The sequence below is a fragment of the Mus caroli genome, unplaced genomic scaffold (genome assembly GCF_978045245.1).
Source record: "Mus caroli unplaced genomic scaffold, Mus_caroli_1 scaffold_6, whole genome shotgun sequence".
NCBI lineage: Eukaryota > Metazoa > Chordata > Mammalia > Rodentia > Muridae > Mus > Mus caroli.
In genome coordinates, this window is record NW_028227261.1 from 139,875,811 (window position 1) to 139,898,099 (window position 22,289).

At 37.9% G+C, this 22,289-nt stretch overlaps 1 protein-coding gene and 1 long non-coding RNA gene across 2 annotated transcripts in view; one reads left to right on the forward strand and one right to left on the reverse strand.

Moving 5' to 3' along the window:
* Lrrc69 (leucine rich repeat containing 69) overlaps window positions 1-22,289 on the forward strand; it is a 146,686-nt gene that overhangs the window by 91,153 nt on the left and 33,244 nt on the right. The window lies entirely within an intron of this gene.
* LOC147004407 (uncharacterized) lies at window positions 8,492-18,173 on the reverse strand. Its single transcript, XR_015047451.1, has 3 exons — window positions 18,111-18,173; window positions 10,747-10,843; window positions 8,492-9,732 (listed from the first exon to the last, which is right to left on the reverse strand). It is a non-coding gene; the product is annotated as an uncharacterized LOC147004407 (long non-coding RNA).

Here is a 22,289-nt window from a genome sequence, read left to right on the forward strand (position 1 = left end):
AAGGATGTTGAACATTTTTTCAGGTGCTTCTCAGCTATTTGGTATTCCTCAGGTGAGAATTCTTTGTTCAGCTCTGAGCCCCATTTTTTCATGGGGTTATTTGATTTTCTGGAGTCCACCTTCTTGAGTTCTTTATATATATTGGATATTAGTCCCCTATCTGATTTAGGATAGGTAAAGATCCTTCCCCAATCTGTTGGTGGTCTTTTTGTCTTATTGAAGGTGTCTTTTGCCTTACAGAAGCTTTGCAGTTTCATGAGGTCCCACTTGTCAATTCTCGATCTTACAGCACAAGCCATTGCTGTTGTATTCAAGAATTTTTCCCCTGTACCCATATCTTCAACACTTTCCCCCACTTTCTCCTCTATAAGTTTCAGTGTCTCTGGTTTTATGTGAAGTTCCTTGATCCACTTAGATTTGACCTTAGTGATAGGAATGGATCAATTTGCATTCTTCTACATGATAACAACCAGTTGTGCCAGCACCATTTGTTGAAAATGCTGTCTTTCTTCCACCGGATGGTTTTAGCTCCCTTGTCAAAGATCAAGTGACCATAGGTGTGTGGGTTCATTTCTGGGTCTTCAATTCTATTCCATTGGTCTACTTGTCTGTCACTATACCAGTACCATGCAGTTTTTAATCACAATTGCTCTGTAGTAAAGCTTTAGGTCCGGCAAGGTGATTCCACCAGAGGTTCTTTTATCCTTGAGAAGAGTTTTTGCTATCCTAGGTTTTTTGTTATTCCAGATGAATTTGCAGATTGCACTTTCTAATTCGTTGAAGAATTGATTTGGAATTTTGATGGGGATTGCATTGAATCTGTAGATTGCTTTTGGCAAGATAGCCATTTTTACAATGTTGATCCTGCCAATCCATGAGCATGGGAGATCTTTCCATCTTCTGAGATCTTCTATAATTTCTTTCTTCAGAGACTTGAAGTTTTTATTATACAGATCTTTCACTTCCTTAGTTAGAGTCACGCCAAGATATTTTATATTATTTGTGACTATTGAGAAGGGTGTTGTTTCCCTAATTTCTTTCTCAGCCTGTTTATTCTTTGTGTAGAGAAAGGCCATTGATTTGTTTGAGTTAATTTTATATCCAGCTACTTCACCGAAGCTGTTTATCAGGCTTAGGAGTTCTCTCGTGGAATTTTTAGAGTCACTTATATATACTATCATATCATCTGCAAAAAGTGATATTTTGACTTCATCTTTTCCAATTTGTATCCCTTTGATCTCCTTTTGTTGTCGAATTGCTCTGGCTAGGACTTCAAGTACAATGTTGAATAGGTATGGAGAAAGTGGACAGCCTTGTCTAGTCCCTGATTTTAGAGGGATTGCTTCAAGCTTCTCACCATTTACTTTGATGTTGGCTACTGGTTTGCTGTAGATTGCTTTTATCATGTTTAGGTATGGGCCTTGAATTCCTGATCTTTCCAAGACTTTTATCATGAATGGGTGTTGGATCTTGTCAAATGCTTTTTCCGCATCTAACGAGATGACCATGTGGTTTTTGTCTTTGAGTTTGTTTATATAGTGGATTACGTTGATGGATTTCCGTATATTGAACCATCCCTGCATCCCTGGGATGAAACCTACTTGGTCAGGATGGATGATTGTTTTGATGTGTTCTTGGATTCGGTTAGCAAGAACTTTATTGAGGATCTTTGCATCAATATTCATAAGGGATATTGGTCTGAAGTTTTCTATCTTTGTTGGGTCTTTTTGTGGTTTAGGTATCAGAGTAATTGTGGCTTCATAGAATGAGTTGGGTAGAGTACCTTCTGTTTCTATTTTGTGGAATAGTTTGTGAAGAACTGGGATTAGATCTTCTTTGAAGGTCTGATATATCTCTGCACTAAACCCATCTGGTCCTGGGCTTTTTTTGGTTGGGAGACTATTAATGACTGCTTCTATTTCTTTGGGGGATATAGGGCTGTTTAGATCATTAACCTGATCTTGATTCAACTTTGGTACCTGGTATCTGTCTAGGAACTTCTCCATTTCATTACCTCCCGACACATAATAATCAGAACAACAAATGCTCTAAATAAAGATAGAATACTAAAAGCAGTAAGAGAAAAAGGCCAAGTAACATATAAAGGCAAGCCTATCAGAATTACACCAGATTTTTCACCAGAGACTATGAAAGCCAGAAGATCCTGGACGGATGTTATACAGATACTAAAAGAACACAAATTCCAGCCCAGGCTACTATACCCAGCCAAACTCTCAATTAACATAGATGGAGAAACCAAAGTATTCCACGACAAAACCAAATTCACACATTATCTCTCCACGAATCCAGCCCTTCAAAGGATAATAACAGAAAAAAACCAATACAAGGACAGGAACCACGCCCTAGAAACAACAAGAAGGTAATCCCTCAACAAACCTAAAAGAAGACAGCCACAAGAACAGAATGCCAACTTTAACAACAAAAATAACAGGAAACAACAATTACTTTTCCTTAATATCTCTTAATATCAATGGACTCAACTCCCCGATAAAAAGACATAGACTAACAAACTGGCTACACAAACAAGACCCAACATTTTGCTGCTTACAGGAAACTCATCTCAGAGAAAAAGATAGACACTACCTCAGAATGAAAGGCTGGAAAACAATTTTCCAAGCAAATGGTATGAAGAAACAAGCTGGAGTAGCCATTCTAATATCTGATAAGATTGACTTCCAACCCAAAGTCATTAAAAAAGACAGGGAGGGACACTTCATACTCATCAAAGGTAAAAATCCTCCAAGAGGAACTATCAATCCTGAATATCTATGCTCCAAATACAAAGGCAGCCACATTCATTAAAGAAACTTTAGTAAATCTCAAAGCACACATTGCACCTCATACAATAATAGTGGGAGACTTCAACACACCACTTTCACCAATGGACAGATCATGGAAACAGAAACTAAACAGGGACACAGAGAAACTAAGAGAAATTATGAATCAAATGGATCTGGCAGATATCTACAGAACATTCTATCCTAAAACAAAGGATATACCTTCTTCTCAGTGCCTCATGGTACCTTCTCCAAAATTGACCACATAATTGGTCACAAAACAGGCCTTAATAGATACAATATTATTGAAATTGTCCCATGCATCCTATCAGATCACCATGGACTAAAGCTGATCTTCAATAACAAAATAAATAATAGAAAGCCAACCTTCACGTGGAAACTGAACAACACTCTTCTCAATGATACCTTGGTCAAGGAAGGAATAAAGAAAGAAATTAAGGACTTTTTAGAGTTCAATGAAAATGAAGCCACAACATACCCAAACTTATGGGACGCAATGAAAGCATTTCTAAGAGGAAAACTCATAGCTCTGAGTGCCTCCAAAAGGAAACTAGAGAGAGCACACATTAGCAGCTTGACAACACACCTAAAAGCACTAGAACAAAAGGAAGCAAATTCACCCAAGAGGAGTAGACGGCAGGAAATAATCAAACTCAGGGGTGAAATCAACCAAGTGGAAACAAGAAAAACTATTCAAAGAATCAACCAATCAAGGAGCTGGTTCTTTGAGAAAATCAACAAGATAGATAAACCCTTAGCCAGACTCACTAGAGGGCACAGGGAAAGCATCCTAATTAACAAAATCAGAAATGAAGAAGGAGACATAACAACAGATCCTGAAGACATCCAAAACACCATCAGATCCTTCTACCAAAGGCTATACTCAACAAAACTGGAGAACCTGGATGAAATGGAGAAGTTCCTAGACAGATACCAGGTACCAAAGTTGAATCAAGATCAGGTTAATGATCTAAACAGCCCTATATCCCCCAAAGAAATAGAAGCAGTCATTAATAGTCTCCCAACTAAAAAAAGCTCCGGACCAGATGGGTTTAGTGCAGAGTTCTATCAGACCTTCAAAGAAGATCTAATCCCAGTTCTTCACAAACTATTCCACAAAATAGAAACAGAAGGTACTCTACCCAACTCATTCTATGAAGCCACAATTACTCTGATACCTAAACCACAAAAAGACCCAACAAAGATAGAAAACTTCAGACCAATATCCCTTATGAATATTGATGCAAAGATCCTCAATAAAGTTCTTGCTAACCGAATCCAAGAACACATCAAAACAATCATCCATCCTGACCAAGTAGGTTTCATCCCAGGGATGCAGGGATGGTTCAATATACGGAAATCCATCAACGTAATCCACTATATAAACAAACTCAAAGACAAAAACCACATGGTCATCTCGTTAGATGCGGAAAAAGCATTTGACAAGATCCAACACCCATTCATGATAAAAGTCTTGGAAAGATCAGGAATTCAAGGCCCATACCTAAACATGATAAAAGCAATCTACAGCAAACCAGTAGCCAACATCAAAGTAAATGGTGAGAAGCTTGAAGCAATCCCTCTAAAATCAGGGACTAGACAAGGCTGTCCACTTTCTCCATACCTATTCAACATTGTACTTGAAGTCCTAGCCAGAGCAATTCGACAACAAAAGGAGATCAAAGGGATACAAATTGGAAAAGATGAAGTCAAAATATCACTTTTTGCAGATGATATGATAGTATATATAAGTGACCCTAAAAATTCCACCAGAGAACTCCTAAACCTGATAAACAGCTTCGGTGAAGTAGCTGGATATAAAATTAACTCAAACAAATCAATGGCCTTTCTCTACACAAAGAATAAACAGGCTGAGAAAGAAATTAGGGAAACAACACCCTTCTCAATAGTCACAAATAATATAAAATATCTTGGCGTGACTCTAACTAAGGAAGTGAAAGATCTGTATAATAAAAACTTCAAGTCTCTGAAGAAAGAAAATATAGAAGATCTCAGAAGATGGAAAGATCTCCCATGCTCATGGATTGGCAGGATCAACATTGTAAAAATGGCTATCTTGCCAAAAGCAATCTACAGATTCAATGCAATCCCCATCAAAATTCCAAATCAATTCTTCAACGAATTAGAAAGTGCAATCTGCAAATTCATCTGGAATAACAAAAAACCTAGGGTAGCAAAAACTCTTCTCATGGATAAAAGAACCTCTGGTGGAATCACCATGCCGGACCTAAAGCTCTACTACAGAGCAATTGTGATAAAAACTGCATGGTACTGGTATAGTAACAGACAAATAGACCAATGGAATAGAATTGAAGACCCAGAAATGAACCCACACACCTATGGTCACTTGATCTTCAACAAGGGAGCTAAAACCATCCAGTGGAAGAAAGACAGCATTTTCAACAAATGGTGCTGGCACAACTGGTTGTTAACATGTAGAAGAATGGGAATCGATCCATTCCTATCTCCTTGTACTAAGGTCAAGTTTAAGTGGATCAAGGAACTTCACATAAAACCAGAGACACTGAAACTTATAGAGGAGAAAGTGGGGAAAAGCCTTGAAGATATGGGCACAGGGGAAAAATTCCTGAATAGAACAGTAATGGCTTGTGCTGTAAGATCGAGAATTGACAAGTGGGACCTCATGAAACTACAAAGTTTCTGCAAGGCTAAAGACACCATCAATAAGACAAAAAAACCACCAACAGATTGGGAAAGGATCTTCACCTATCCTAAATCAGATAAGGGACTAATATCCAATATATATAAAGAACTCAAGAAGGTGGACTCCAGAAAATCAAATAACCCCATTTAAAAATGGGGCTCAGAACTGAATAAAGAATTCTCACCTGAGGAATACCGAATGGCAGAGAAACACCTGAAAAAATGTTCAACATCCTTAATCATCAGGGAAATGCAAATCAAAACAACCCTGAGATTCCACCTCACACCAGTCAGAATGGCTAAGATCAAAAATTCAGGTGACAGCAGATGCTGGCGAGGATGTGGAGAAAGAGGAACACTCCTCCATTGTTGGTGGGATTGCAAGCTTGTACAACCACTCTGGAAATCAGTCTGGCGGTTCCTCAGAAAATTGGACATAGTACTACCGGAGGATCCAGCAATACCTCTCCTGGGCATATATCCAGAAGATGTCCCAACCAGTAAAAAGGACACATGCTCCACTATGTTCATAGCAGCCCTATTTATAATAGCCAGAAGCTGGAAAGAACCCAGATGTCCCTCAACAGAGGAATGGATACAGAAATTATGGTACATTTACACAATGGAGTACTACTCAGCTATTAAAAAGAATGAATTTATGAAATTCCTAGCCAAATGGATGGACCTGGAGGGCATCATCTTGAGTGAAGTAACACAATCACAAAAGAACTCACACAATATGTATTCACTGATAAGTGGATATTAGCCCAAAACTTAGGATACCCAAGATATAAGATACAATTTGCTAAACGCATGAAACTCAAGAAGAATGAAGATCAAAGTGTGGACACTGTGCACCTTCTTAGAATTGGGAACAAAACACCCAGGGAAGGAGTTATAGAGACAAAGTTCGTAGCTGTGATGAAAGGATGAACCATTTAGAGACTGCTGTATCCTGGGATCCATCCCATAATCAGCTTCTAAACGCTGACACCATTGCATACACTAGCAAGATTTTGCTGAAAGGACCCAAATATAGCTGTCTCTTGTGAGACGATGCCGGGGCCTAGCAAACACAGGAGTGGATGTTCACAGTCAGCTATTGGATGTATCACAGGGCTCCCAATGGAGAAGCTAGAGAAAGTACCCAAGGAGCTAAAGGGATCTGCAACCCTATTGTTGGAACAACATGATGTACTAACCAGAACCCCGGAGCTCTTGTCTCTAGCGGCATATGTATCGAAAGATGGCCTAGTCGGCCATCAATGGAAAGAGAGGCCCATTGGACTTGCAAACTTTATATGCCCCAATATAGGGGAATGCCAGGGCCAAAAGAATGGGAATGGGTGGGTAGGGAAGTGGGGGGCGCTATGGGGGACTTTTGGGATAGCATTGGAAATGTAATTGAGGAAAATATGTAATAAAAATATTAAAAATTAAAAAAAATATCAAGAGAAAAAAGAGATCTGTACTTGGAAAATGAGGATAGAAATGTGCCTGTTGCCTGAGATAGGAGTAATATCTGGTCAAGTGTGTAACCTATTGGAAGAGCTCATAGTCTAGTCTGGAATGGATGACTGCAGTCAAAAGAACTATAGAGAGTAGAACATGCCAAATTACTTAGAAAAAGTTGCCCAAACCGCCTGCTTCTCTCTGGCCATGTTTACTACACCTGGGACAACTTGCCTTATTCATTTTTCACTTGGACAGATTCCTTTGCAAAATCATCCGATGAACTGTTAGTTTCATTTCAAGACATTTTTTGGAGAAATTGCCAGCTAATAAAAATAACCATAGCCAACTCTGTACTGTCACCTGGAATACCATAGTTAATATTTAAAACACCCCAGGACACTGATGAGAAATCCTAAGTTCAAACAAGTTAGGTAACTTTGCCAAGTTCTCAGAGTTTCCAAATGGAAACCAGGGGGAGAAACTCATATGTGTTATCCCTTGTACTCAACCCAAAATGATGAAATAGCTAGTCTAACCTAGCCAGTCCTCATTTATTTAATTGACTTTACGACAATCATGTAGAAGAGCCATTTATTTACTTTCTAAAATTCAGTTTCCCCCACAGTATCCCATATCCATGTGTGTGTGTGGGAAACTGAATTTGAGAAAGTAAATAAACATACCCACACATACACACACACACACACACATATATATATATATATATATATATATATGTATATTTATAAAATTTCCATCAGCTGTTGGCAATGTAGAATCCTAGTCTGGAAAGAAATCACATATTCCCAGGAACACACAATATAGAGAATCACAATATAGATTTGATGATGAGCCTCAAAATTTACTATATTTCCCCTTTAAGGATATGCTTCCTCATTTGTTCAAAGGCGATAATAATAGCTCCCGTCTCATGGGGCTATGGCCAGGGGTTCAATAGACTATGCTGATATTGTTTAGCATAGTAGGTGCTTAATAATGGAATGGCATTATTAGGCAAAACAGGATGGTTCCATTCTTGTAATAAGTCAAGGGATAGTGCATGGGTTCTAGGAGGAGATGGTGTTGCAATTAAAGTTCTTCTTCCAATTTTGGAGGCCTAGTATATATAGTGTTTGTGCGTGGGACATGGAGAATTAATGCAATAATAAGATTAAACTCAGCTTAAGATGTACAAGATGAATAAGGAGGCATTAGAGATGGACCAGTGGGCAACTGCCAGACCACAGGTAAAACTGTACAAATGATTAGCTCATTCAGAACTGTGAACACACAAGCTAAGTCATGGAGATGCAGTTAGAAAGAAGTAGATATTCCATCTACTGAATATAAAGTTTGACCTTAATTTTGAAAGCTGTTGTACTAGTTCATCGTGGGCTACTGAAAAACAAACAAAGAAGAAAGCAACAACAAAAACAAAGTCCACAGGCCTGGACTTGGAGAACAGAAGTTCTAAGATTTCTGAATCATAGAAACCTAAGATTAATATAACAGAGGCTTGACTCTGTGGCCATACTTCCTATCTTGTAATGGGGTGGTCAAAGGCAGGGCTCAGTAAAAGAGAAACAGGAGAGAAAAATCAGAGTCAGAGTCAGATAGCAAAGCACATTTTGCAGCTTAGAGCACAACTGTGCAGTGTGCAGGTGCCACCTGGGCTGTTCTTACCACACTGTTATTCTTTCATTTCTCTTGCTCAAATGCTCTGGAAACAATTAACATAGGATATACGGGCTTATTTGTCTTATACTTCAGGATGCAGTCCATCACTTAGGGGGACATCAAGGCAGGAAGTTCAGTAGCTTTCCATATCACATGTGTAGTGAAGAGCAGAGAAACAAACACACACATTTTTTGGTTGCTTCCTGGATTGTGGCTCAGCTAGATTATACTTCTTATAAGGTCCAGAACCACCTGACCTGGGGATGATGTCACACAGAGTGGTCTGGGTATTCATATATCCTGAACAGTCATTCTGTTACAAAGGAATACCCCTAGCTGTTTAAAGAAGGATTTTCCTCTGCAGACCTAGAGCCATGGGTGTTTATAGCAAATGAATCAGACAATTGTATAGGATCCTAGCACACATAAGGTTAATGTTCCATATCACAAAAAATTGAAGAGGAAAGCATTAGTGGGAGAATAAAGATTTGGTATTTATAAAGTTTCCATGAAAATGTTAGAAGGGCTGTTAGAATCCACTTTCTCCAGTGTATGTATGCCTTAGGGTACTGTAAAATATTATAGAAACAATAACAGAGTAGCTTAAGAATAGAGTATGGGTTAAAAGTATTATGATTAAAAAGTATGCTGGAGACTTTGATTCTGGCTGATGGCAGAAAATATTCAAATAACAAAAAAGACATAGTGTACTTACTGAGTGACTAGTCAAATAAAAAACTACAAGTCCACACACAATCATATTTTGGTAAAATTATACATAGCCAGAGAAAGATGAGAAGAACTAATTATGAATGAGAAAAATATCACAAAGAAATGACAATGGACCAAAACAGAATTCTTATTACAAGGTACCAAGGCAAATATGGAATGATGTTTTTAGAGCAAAATGGGAAAATCCCTCAAAATCTAGAATTACTGGTGGTGGTGCTGTTGCTTTGTTTGAGACAAGATCTTAGTGTGTAGCTCTAGCAGATCTATACTTGCCATATAGTCCAGGTTGATCATGAAGTTCCTGCTATCTTCCTGCTTCAGCCTGCTCAGTGCATCATCAGCCAAGCATTACGTAGCTAGATAGCTGGATAAGTTGATCAATTAAAGGCATGGGAATGTCAGAATTTTTGAGAAAAGTGGAAAAGAAAATTGTTTGCTTTGTTATGAGACAACCATTGATTTTAATCCTATTAAAAATTAGGAAGTGGATGGGTGATATATGTCAGTGTAAGAGCTCTTGCTTAGTGTGTGGTCTCAGTAACTGTCACAGCAAAAAAAAAAAATGAAAATAAAAAAATGCAAAAAAATAAACTCATGCTATTAGTAGTATTCAACAGTGAAAAAGTTTATGTTTGTCATCTTTATTATGAACAAATTAATCTTTATGTACAACATTTTAGGGTATTTAAGATTAAATTTGAAAAATCAAAGTGACATTTGACTGCACCTTGCCAGATGGTTAACTAACATGGATTATTAGTGCCTCACTGTTTGTTTACAGTGTATAAGTGTGTGCAGAATACCTGGTGATACTAATGACATTACCGCCATAGTGTTGGTGAATGTGGTGGTTTGTGTAGTAATGGCCCACATAGGTTTATATATTTGAATACTTTGTCATTAGGGACTGGCACTATGTGACAGAGATTAGGAGGTATAAACTCATGGGATTAGATATGGCCTTGTTGGAGGAAGTGGGTCACTCGGGTGGCCATTGGAGTTTCAAATGCTCAAGCCAGGCCCCGTGTTTCTCTTCCTGCTGCCTGCCAGTCCAAATATAGAACTCTTAAGCTACTTCTCAGCAGTATGTACTGCTGTCATGCCCCTCTCCCTAATGGCAGTGCACTAAACCATGGAAAGTAAGCCCGCCCCAATTAAATATTCTTTATAAGAGTTGCTGTGGTCATGGTATCTCTTCACAGCAGTAGAATATTGATTAAGATGGTAAACAATTGCTCTCAGATAGCCTCCAATTTTATGCTGCTTTTCCACATAAATGGGCTAATATTCTGTATTTGCTAATATTCTTGTTTGCCTAGAAGCCTCCTTTTCTTTTTATTAAAAACTCAATTATTTAATTATCCATTCAGGAACCAACCTTTGAGAGTGCTGCCTTTTTCGTAAGTACTTCATCACGATTGAGAACCCATTTGATAATGCTAGTGTCTGGCTGCTATTATGCTGCACCAAACATTCTGCTTCAAACAGGGTTTGCATCAAAGAGAGAGAGAGAGAGACATTGAATGAAAAAAAAATGAGTCTTTATTCCTGACATAAAATAGAAAAAGAAAAATCAAACAAACCTCAAAATTTCAAATTGAAATGGCTTCTGTTGAGGTGAATGTACTGTTGCTTGCCTTCTAACCTAGTGAGATGACAAGTTGGAAGTAATGGATGAAAAGTGGCACACGACAATTTACTCAATTTGGTTTTCTCAAAATATTGTAATTATCTGAGTTGTTAGCCCTCAGAAATAAGGCTTTTCATTTTAATTGCTGTTTCAGCAAGAATCTTTGAAACAGTAACAGAATTAATCACGTCTAGTTACTAGTAAAACTTGGGCCATATTTGATCAAGTAACTTAAATATTCTTGTAAAGTTCTTTCCAAACTCTCGAGTGATCCTTTGCCCAAAAAATATTCATATGAGGGTTTTCATTCTGAATCGTTTTGTTAGTTGAACTTAACATTTCCCCAGATTCCTTTAAAGTTGAAGAGTTTAGGCAAGGGTTGGCTTGGGGCATGAAATCTCAGCCCTGTATTGAATGATGTAATGTAATTAAAACTATCCTCCGAAGAGATTAGTGTGAGGAGGTCTCAGCACAATGAGTGAAAATGTTCTACTTAACGAAAATAAATGAAACTTTTTAACCTTAATTCCTTTTAATGACAATCTGCCAGGAATGAGACATATTATAATATAATATTACATTTAATAATTTTACCCATTACTTATAGAGTAAAATCTAACTTTGCTATAAAAAGTTATTACTGTTAAGATACCACTGACATTCATTTATGAAGCTGATCATTTGAACTAGTCAGCTGTGAAATGAATGTGGGTCTTAATACATTTGTGCAGTGGTTAGTCAATTTAATGTATATTAGACAGAGAGAAGATCAGAAGGCACCCCACCTTAAATTTTAAATGACCATGAAAGTAATAGTATTTATTGTTCAGAAAATTGAAATGATAATGCATGTTCAATATTACTTTAGTCACAAAAAAGCAGAAGATAATAACGGTATAAATGAATCCACACACTGTTCTTCAATCTCTCCCACTTCTGAGAACTCTGATTCCCTTTTTCCTTCTAGAGACTTCTCCCTTTAGTTCTTAAACTGGTGACATAGAAGCACAATTCCATTGGGATCTTTGATTTGTTTCTTGTAAAAGTTCTGAAATTGTAGTCGACTTTAGTTCATCCATTCAAAGATATTCATTACTGAAAACTTTGAATCTTCCCCAAGAAAGTTAAAGGCATTGCTGTCTGCACGAAGCCCATTGCCCCTAGGCCCACACATTCCTATTCAGCAGAGACTTTTGGGGAGCAGGATGGAAACCTACTAGAAAGCAGGCCAGTTAGCTCAGTAAATGGCTGACTCTGTTTTTGAGGTTGCTTGTTTGTTTCCATTTCTTCCCTTACTAGTCCAAAATATCCTACAGAACAACCATAAAGAATGTTATTAAAGAAAGATAATTTTGAGAGTAAAAATGAACATTCTTGGTAGCTGGAAAAAAATAGCAGGAAACCAGACCTATCCTTGCATGTGCTGATGGTTCCTGGATGGGGTAGTTGACTTCCGAGCATACCAACTGCTAGTGCAGTCAGTACTGTTTTGGAAGAGTTAACATTATGAATACACATCTCGGATTTTAGAACTTATTTTTATGCACTCCATAAATATTTGAGAACGTACTTTAAGCTGGAAGGTCCTGGTGCTATATGTAACGAAGCTTACAGTGGTTTATGGTTTTAGTTTAAACTCTAAAGATGTAAAAGCACCCGGGGGGTCCATCCCATAATCAACCAGCAAACGCAGACATTACTCCTTACACCAGCAAGATTTTGCTGAAGGGACCCTGATATAGCTGTCTCCTGTGAGGCTTTGCCAGTTCCTGGCAAATACAGAAGTGGATGCTCACAGTCATCTATAGGATGGAACACAGGGCCCCCAATGGAGGAGCTAGAGAAAGTACCCAAGAGCTGAAGGTGTCTTCAACCCTATAGGTAGAACAACAATATGAACTAACCAGTACCCCCAGAGCTCGAGTCTCTAACTGCATATGTAGCAGAAGATGGCCTAGTTGGCCATCATTGGGAAGAGAGGCCCCTTGGTCTAGCAAACTTTATATGCCCCTGTACATGGGAACGCCAGGGCCAAGAAGTGGGAGTGAGTGGGTTGGGGAGCAGGGTCGGGGGAGGGGATAGGGGACTTTTGGGATAGCATTTGAATGTAAATGAAGAAAATATCTAATAAAAATGTAGAAAAATTAAAGATGTAAAAGGCTCTAGTACTAAAAGATAATGTTACCTGAGGGTCAGAGATCAATCATGCAGAAGTTTCAATGTGGATGGCAAAATCATTGCACAATGTCTGTCCTGTAAAGTGTCGTGTATACCTTTTCTTAAAATAGGTAGAATTCAGATATATGACTAAGGAAGCAGAGAGGCAAAGTTAGGATCAGAGAACAGCACAGATGGAGCAAGGAGTAAAGCAACAAGGTGGATTTGTAGATTAGGGAGGAGGAGACATTATAAATAATTGGTGCAAAATTATATAAACCTGTCAAAGAATAGACTAAGAAGAATGAACTAAGGCTACTGTGTGGGGAACTACAAGTCGATGTATATGCTGTTTTAGGATTGTTTGGCAGTGTGCTGGATTAATTGAAGCTGAAGAGAAAAGGTCTAAAAATCCATAAAGTGATCGTCTTGTGAAGGAATTATGTGTAACAGTGGAACTACACGGTGGTGGGAACATCCTGGGAAGGAAGGATGACAAAAGTTGGCAATTATATATGGAGAATGTCTGAGAGGAATGCAAAGGAGAAAGATCCCCAGAGGGGAGTCTATTCTGGAAGCATAGTCCAAATTTTATCATTGATAGGTCAAATTTCTAGTGATATCTACATAATTCAAATAAATGTTTCACCTTTGACATGGTGATTACCAAGAGATACTTGATAATTTAACTGAGCATGCATAGCATAAGATAAAACCAGAATTTCAGTAACCTTCATCTGCACATCTGTCCAGGTGTTATGTCATATGTGTGTGGTGGCCAAAATTACTTGTTAGTGAGGGAAGCTTTGAGACATGTTATTATTATTATTATTATTATTATTATTATTATTATTATTATTATATATTTATTTTTATTACATATCTTCTTCATTTACATTTAAAAAAAATTATTACATCTTTTCCTCGTTTACATTTCCAATGCTATCCCAAAAGTCCCCCATACCCTCCCCCCCACTCCCCTACCCACCCACTCCCACTTTTTGGCCCTGGCATTCCCCTGTACTCGGGCATATAAAGTTTGCAAGTCCAATGGGCCTCTCTTTCCAGTGATGGCTGACTAGGCCATCTTTTGATACATATGCAGCTAGAGTCAAGAGCTCCGGGGTACTGGTTAGTTCATAATGTTGTTCCACCTATAGGGTTGCAGATCCCTTTAGTTCCTTGGGTACTTTCTCTAGCTCCTTCATTGGGGGCCCTGTGATCCATCCAATAGCTGACTGTGGATGTCCACTTCTGTGTTTGCTAAGCCCCGGCATAGTCTCACGAGAGAGCTATATCTGGGTCCATTCAGCAAAATCTTGCTAGTGTGTGCAATGGTGTCAGCATTTGGAAGCTGATTATGGGATGGATTCCCAGATATGGCAGTCTCTAGATGGTCCATCCTTTCGTCACAGCTCCAAACATTGTCTCTGTAACTCCTTCCATGGGTGTTTTGTTCCCAATTCTAAGAAGGGGCAAAGTGTCCACACTTTGGTCTTCTTTCTTAAGTTTCATGTGTTTTGCAAATTGTATCTTGGGTATTCTAAGTTTCCGGGCTAAAACCCACTTATCAGTGAGTACATATCATGTGAGTTCTTTTGTGATTGGGTTACCTCACTCAGGATGATACCCTCCAGATCCATACATTTGCCTAGGAATTTCATAAATTCATTGTATTTAATAGCTGAGTAGTACTCCATTGTGTAAATGTACCACATTTTCTGTATCCATTCCTCTGTTGAGGGGCATCTGGGTTCTTTCCAGCTTCTGGCTATTATAAATAAGGCTGCTATGAGCATAGTGGAGCATGTGGGTTACTCTTAAGAAAGCTAGCTGTAATATTTGTTGTCCAGTCTCTCTGTGTGCTGAGAAAGTTTAGGGCTCACCTGAAGTCTTGACTGAAATACTTGTGATGCTGGACCATCTAGCTAGCCACTTTGAAATTTCCTGGATGTAGATTTTTGAGGAAAAAGCATTGAGGCAGTCTGAGGTAGGATCATGCAGAATGCTCACACAAATATGTCTCAGTTCTCAGCTTCCCCAAGGGTGACTGTTGTCAGGGCCATTTAAACTTCATTGGTGTGTGTAAACGTATAAAGTTTCGCAAGTGATATACATTTCTGCATTAATATATGTATGAAATATGCAATGTGCCCAATCAGTTAAAGATGATTCTTTGCTCTCTGTTAGAACAGGTAAGGAAGGCATCTATCTTTATTTATAAGTTAATTTGGACTGTATAATCAAACTGTAATATAAATATCTATCTATGCCATTTAAAAGAATGGCATAAGTACAGAGAATTTTGTATCAAACAAGATTTATTGGCTGTATATAGCTGAAGTTCTCACTGCAGACATTTTTATGTCTCAGCCAGTTTCAGAGCTGTTCCCACATAGAGGGATCAGCAGTACAAGTTCCCTGTTTTGTTGGTCTTCATGATTTATTTCTTTTTGCAGCCAAGATGTTTAAGGGGTCTCCCCCTGTCAAACCATTTATCCCAAATCTTGTGATTTGATTTTTACCAAACTCATAGGTTTTCTTATCTTGTTGAAACAAAGGCAAAAATCTCACTCCCAGAATAACACATTTCCTTCCTTCAGTTCTGAGATTAGGACATCCTCAATATAAACATGCTGATTTATTTCAGCAGTTTTTTCCATAATCCAATGTCTCTCGGCAGCTTTGTTATCTGTTTCATGGACATATAAAACCTTAAACTCCATAAACTATTTTTGATCTATCTCTTGGAGATCTCATATTCCCCTTTTGTTCTATGATCATTTCCTTTAAAGCCCTGTTAGAGCTTTTATAATTGCTTGACCTGTAGGATTCTAATGTCTCAAAAATTGTTATATTCTAATGGATACATATGTTGAAGTATCATCAACTTCAATCTGCAAAGGCATTTTCAAGATAACCACCATGTCTAATAAATGTTCAATCTCAGAAACAGTATTTTCAGAATTTAAGGCAGAAACCCATTGAAATTCTGGGTATGTATCAATAGTATGGCTTATCAACATGTGTACATATCCTATTTCTCCAAACTCTACAAAGTGAGACGTACAATTTGTTGTTTAACATTGTTATGAGGTAGCATTAATCATAGTCTTACTCTTAATTTAATAAATTGCATCTCTATGGGTTGCTATTCTAATACCTCCAGCCTTTGTGGAGTCTTCTCATCGGAGACTACAGATTTTTGCTGTTCTTGTAGATTCCAAGTTGGATTCTTTTGAAGATTCTTTATTCTCATTTAAAGAATTCTCTAACCTCTGTTCTATGACCTACAATCCAGCATTCCATCTCTCAGTCCTCTCCTGGTCTAAGTCTGTTTTATTCTGATCGTTTTTTAAAAGGATATTTAAAATTGTAATTATTACTAAATAAACAACTATTTCTTTTTTTTTTCTTAGTAAATATTTATTCCTACAAAAGTATTTACAAAAACTGATGTTACAGCTGACGTTCTAATTAGATCAAGTTAATAGAGTTTGCTACTTCTAAGTGCAAATGAGCCAAATTATGGCACTAAAGTTATTAGGCACGTCAGTTATTGGTATGCAGCAGAGTGTGCTGTTGCCATGAGAAGGTCACTGCTATGTTTATGCCTTTGGGAAGATGCTGCTCTGTGACCTGTAGGATAGGTAATCTTGGCTGTCAGATGCTCATTTACAACTCCTCCCTACTCGCCTTGTGAACTCCAGCTCTGTCCTCAAGGCCTTTCTCTTTAATAATAGACTCCTTTCAGTAAAGTTGCTTTGCAGTTTAAGTGCTGACTGCTGTCAGGCTACCCCTGGAGCGGAGCTTGGTGTGGTCCTAACTCTTACTGCATGCACTAAACTACAATGGTCATTTCCTTTCCTGAAAGGAGGAAGCTTATGACTTGTTTTAAAATATGGCATGGTATATTCATTCTCCGCTTTGGATATTAGCATCTATTAAAGGAAGACTGTGAGCAGGTCAGCCTGCAAACTCCTGCTGCTGGCCTGTTGCTTTCACTTGCAAGCTCGTTTATGGATTCCTGGGGTTGGTCGAAGGGCCAGTCCAACACCTTTCTACGCTCTTGCTTTATAACAGACGTGTTTAACAACTATTTCTGTCCTGATAAGTGATTCAAATTTATATGGGACCCAAGATGAATGTGTCATGTCCCCCCCCCCCCCCCATTTTAAAAATAAAACACATTTTCCTTTTAATCTCTTTATCCTTTTTGACTTTTTTATTTTCAAACTAAACATTTCTTCCTATGATCTCTTTGCTATTCAGTTTTTTCTCTTTTTTTTTTTTTTTTTTTTTTTTATTGTTTTCAAACTTAATGCTTTACCTGTTCAGAAGTTTGGGGCATTTCAGTCTCACCGCAGCTCTGGGGGAAAATCTGCAGGCTCCTCAGACAAACCTGTGTCTACAGCTTAACTCCACCTTCTTGGCTCGGTCTAGCAGGCTGCCCATGCTAGTTTTGGACTGGAGCTGCAGTTTGCCCTTTTATGAGATCAAAGCCTCTTACTCACAGGTCCTGACTAGGAGCTGAGCCTATCTGCCCCTTTTCTGGTTTTTGTTTTTGTTTTGTTTTGTTTTTGCCCGCGAGGCGTGCCTGAGGCTCTGGTTCCCTGCTCGCTATCACTCACTATCTGCTGCTCATAGGTGTCCGCTTGCTCTCTCTTAAAAGGATTTATCCTCCCCACCTTGCTAGGAAACTGCATTCAACTCTGGGAGGCGCTTGTTTCCCGCCTTTCTGCATGGGTCTTTTTCTAATACCTGTATCTTCTGTGCTCGACCTGGATCCATTTGTAAACGTGGGCTTTCCCACTCATGCCCCTATTCAGGAAATAACAACTCTGAGAGTTTTTATGAATAAGTTCCTAGGCTGTAAGCTTTGGCATATTCTCTGACTAACTCGTAACTTAATTAATCTGTTTATTCTATTCTATGAGTCCCACATGGTTGGTTACCTCTTCGTAGTTTCATGTGTCTGTCTTCTTAGGGTTCAGGGCAAATCTCTTGCAACTGACTCTGTCCCAGAATTCCATTCTCTTTACTGGAACTCCCACTTCCTATTTCCTGCCTCAGCTCATTGGCCAATCAGCTTTTTATTTACAATCAGCTGTATGGCAATGCATTCAGTACAAAAGATTCTCTCTACAGTGTTGGCCTCTGAACTGAGAATCTTAACAAGATCGATTATTTTATAGATTATAAATTCAATACGGGTCTCATTTAGCTAAAAGTAAGGCTATCTGGGTCAGGAAAAATGTCTACTGCTTTGCCCTTTATAACTTCTGGAGGATTTCACAATTTTTGGCTCATGGTTCTTCCTACATTTTCAAGCCAATGCTGGTAGACCTTGTCCTTTCATATTGCATCATTTGGACCTTATCTCCTGCCTGCAATTTTTACTTAAAATTTTTTTGGGGGGGGCATTTAATGCATGCATACTATATTTACATTATTTCAATCTCTTTCCCCCTCTGACTCTACACCCCTCCCACTCCTTCTCAAATTCATGACATATTTTTAATTATTATGGCTAAATCTATGTATCATCTATCTACATCTATCATCTATCTCTACTTATCTATCTACATATCTATCATCTATGTATCATCTATCTGCATCATTCATCTATCTATCTATCTATCTATCTATCTATCTATCTATCTATCTATCTATCTATCTATCTATCCATCCATCCATCCATCCATCCATCCATCCATCCATCCATCCATCCATCTATCTATCTATCTATCTATCTATCTATCTATCTATCTATCTATCTATCCATCCATCTATTATCTTTATCATTGATATAATTCACCTGTCTGTCTCTCTGTCTCTCGCTATCTCTGTCTGTTATCTATCTATCCATATGTACATGCATGTTGCCCCCCCCCCCCCCAATCTCTTGAGTTCATTTAGTAGAGTTCAGATGTACATGTGTTTGGGGCTGATCACTTGTGATTGGATACCTATCAGGGTGCTTGTCCCTAGAGAAAACTGATTATATTAAACCTATCTGGATAGTTCAGGAGAAACTGCTTATACCAAAGTTCCTAACGATATCTACAGAATTCATTTTTTATTCCTGTCTTTTCCAGTATGCCCCATAATAATAGTACAGCACTAAGCCACTTGTGGATGAGTTGGTTATATCTACTGAGATACTTTGCTTTGAGAAAATAAGAGGCAATCCTACCTTTTTGTTTGTTTTGTTTTTGCTTTTTGCTATTTAAACCAAACTTGATACTTTTATAATTTTATATGACAATAGATAAGGGACTTATAAAGGTTAAAATATGGTTCAGTCACTGAAAGATTAAGTAGATCTCAGTGCTACCGCTTAATGAACATAAAGGAAAAGGCTTACCAATGCACGTGTTACAACTCTGAAGGGAAAGGTATCCTGGCAGTCAGGAGCCAAGGAATACCACAGATTTCAGGCTGCATAACAAACCTCACACAAGATATTGGAAGGGAGAGCCCTAGGCTAGGGCTGCCTCTGCTCAGGCAAGAAGCAGTAGAGAACTGAGCAGAAGACTGGGGGACCTCCTCAGAAATCAGGGCGCAGCTGTTAGAGCACTACAGATGGGGACTTAGTGGTATGGCCTGGGGGGTGGGGGGGAAGCCTATCAGCAGGAGGTCTCCAGGGGTGGGACTTACAAAGATGAGTCTCTGCCCAGGATAGAGAAAGCCATCCTACCTGGTGGAGTTGGTGTGAATAGCCAGCAGAATTTAAGTAGAAAACTATCAATTTCTAAAATAGGAAAAGGTTATAATTGTGTTTCTTTGCTTTTATAATGCTTCTCATTATAAATAATGAAGGCTGGAACATGAGATGTCATTATAACATTTCACTCTTCTGATAAAATGATTTTTTTGAAAGTACAATCATTTCTAATCATAAACTTTTCTCTGATTTTGGCTTGGCAAAACAGTATATTTTGTCTTGTGTTTTTTAAATTTACTTTTAATTCTCTTTTAATTAAATTCTTTTTTATACAATATATTTTTCTCTTATGCCTTCCCTCATCTCCACCAAGATACACTCCACCTCCCAGCCTACTCAACTTCATGTTCTTTCTTTCTCAAAAATAAACAAAAAATAAAAACAATAAAAAACCATGACAAAAATTCCAAGACAAAACAGGATGAAAACAACAACAACAACAACAACAACACACACACACACACACACACACACACACAGAGGAATTCATTTTGTGTTGGCCAGCTACTCCTGGGCTTGGGATCTGTCTTGGAGTATTGTTGATATACCTACTGACATTCTGGTTACCCTTATAACATTTGTTCTTCTGTTCCACTAATATATCTTACAGGTAGGTTTCTGTTTTAGGTCTCTTGTGTTCCTAGGTAATATTGATACTTACTTTCTACTCTGCATACTACAGTATGCAGAATAACTTTTAGCGCCACAAATTTTTATCAGTAAGGGTGAAGGCAGTATCTCCAACTCTCCATGTTCAATGAAATAAGTAAATGTTGTCATATATAATATAGCCTTATCATCATGTTGTGGAGAGTGGCCAATAGCTTTGGCGATAGCCTGCAGTATTAGGCAGCCCCTTTGGCCAGTGACTCAACAGATGTGACATATTCCTGCCACTGGAGATTTTAACTTGGTAGGATAAGTTGTCTAGTTTGGCATTTTATTTCTCATTATATGGTGATGTTTTGTGTTTTAATTTTCATCAGCTAGTCACCAAAGTAGTAATTATTTTGACAGAGTCATAAGGTTTCTTAATTCACATGTGTGAAGAGGGGTACTGTCTAGGAAGGACTACCATCACTCCTTTGCAACATGGTCATTTCATATGACTTGTCATACCAGTACAAGTAGCTACTGTGATCATACACAGGCAGGTAGAAATTTAAATGACCACTTATCTGAAATACCTTGGAGAATTTTATTTGTTTCATAAAACAGTACAGAAGGAGATGATTTTATATGAAAAATTGTAGTACAAGGGAATTATGTCAAGTTCTCTTCCTCAGTATAATTCCCAGAAATCAGTCCATATCCCTGAGAAGTGTTGTATTAGTAGAGTAAGAAATAGCAAAAACGATGAACAGTGAAGTCTATTATAAACAACTACACAATAAATCATCATTCTCCTGGGAGGGAGTAAAGAAAGTTTGCATTCCTGCTTGTGGCAGAAACCAACGCACATTCTTCCCTGGCAGTTTCTTTATGACACAACGGAAAAGCAGAAGCCACAGTAGGAGGAGGAAGCACCATGAAGAATTTTTAGTATAAACTTCTCACCTCGTGGAAAACTAGAGCATGCAAGTTAGACCCACAATATAGCTTCCCTGATTGACAATGTTTCTCTGATTATCTCTTGGTTCATGGCTTTATTTCATCTCTCAAATACATGCTAATTAAAGAAGACATGGAATGGTTTATTTTTAATATACCATAATGGAGCAGAAAATAACTGTTTCCTTTAGACCAGAGACTTGTCTACTTAATGGAAGGCACATTTAGTTTTGATTTTTGCCATTAGATCTTACACCATCATTTCAATATTAAGCTCACACCATCTAAAGTGATATTACGTCATCTCAGAATCAACTTAAAACCTTCTATACATCTATCATCACAAAAAGAATAATTCCTTTTATTTTTGATCTAGTATATTTATTATTGAGAGCACATGATTCAATATTTTATGGTTCATTTATTGCTTTTCTTGTTTTGTTTCCCAAATATGCTAAGTACATTTTTGAGATTTAGTTTTGACGTTTATCCTTAGAAATATCCTTTTGTCTCTCCCGCAGTTAGCCAGTTCACCTTTTTTTATGCTGCAAACTCTTGATTCGTCCATAGCCTGTCATGGTATCTCCTTTCCTATGGTGGGCTTATAGAGATTACTACTTGTCTTAGCCATGTTTTTAGTTATTTTGTGTCTGTTTATTTCTTATTTTTCCAACTAAATCCTGAGAAAATCTTGGAGGCAGAGGTTATTTGCTATATATTTTTATATTCTTGGCACTTTGCCTAATGCATACAAATTTTAGATCACTTATAATTTCTCTGTATTCTTGTTGTATGGATCTTGCTGAATATACCTAGACAAGGATCCCAAATTTGTCATCTATTGGTTATTATCTGT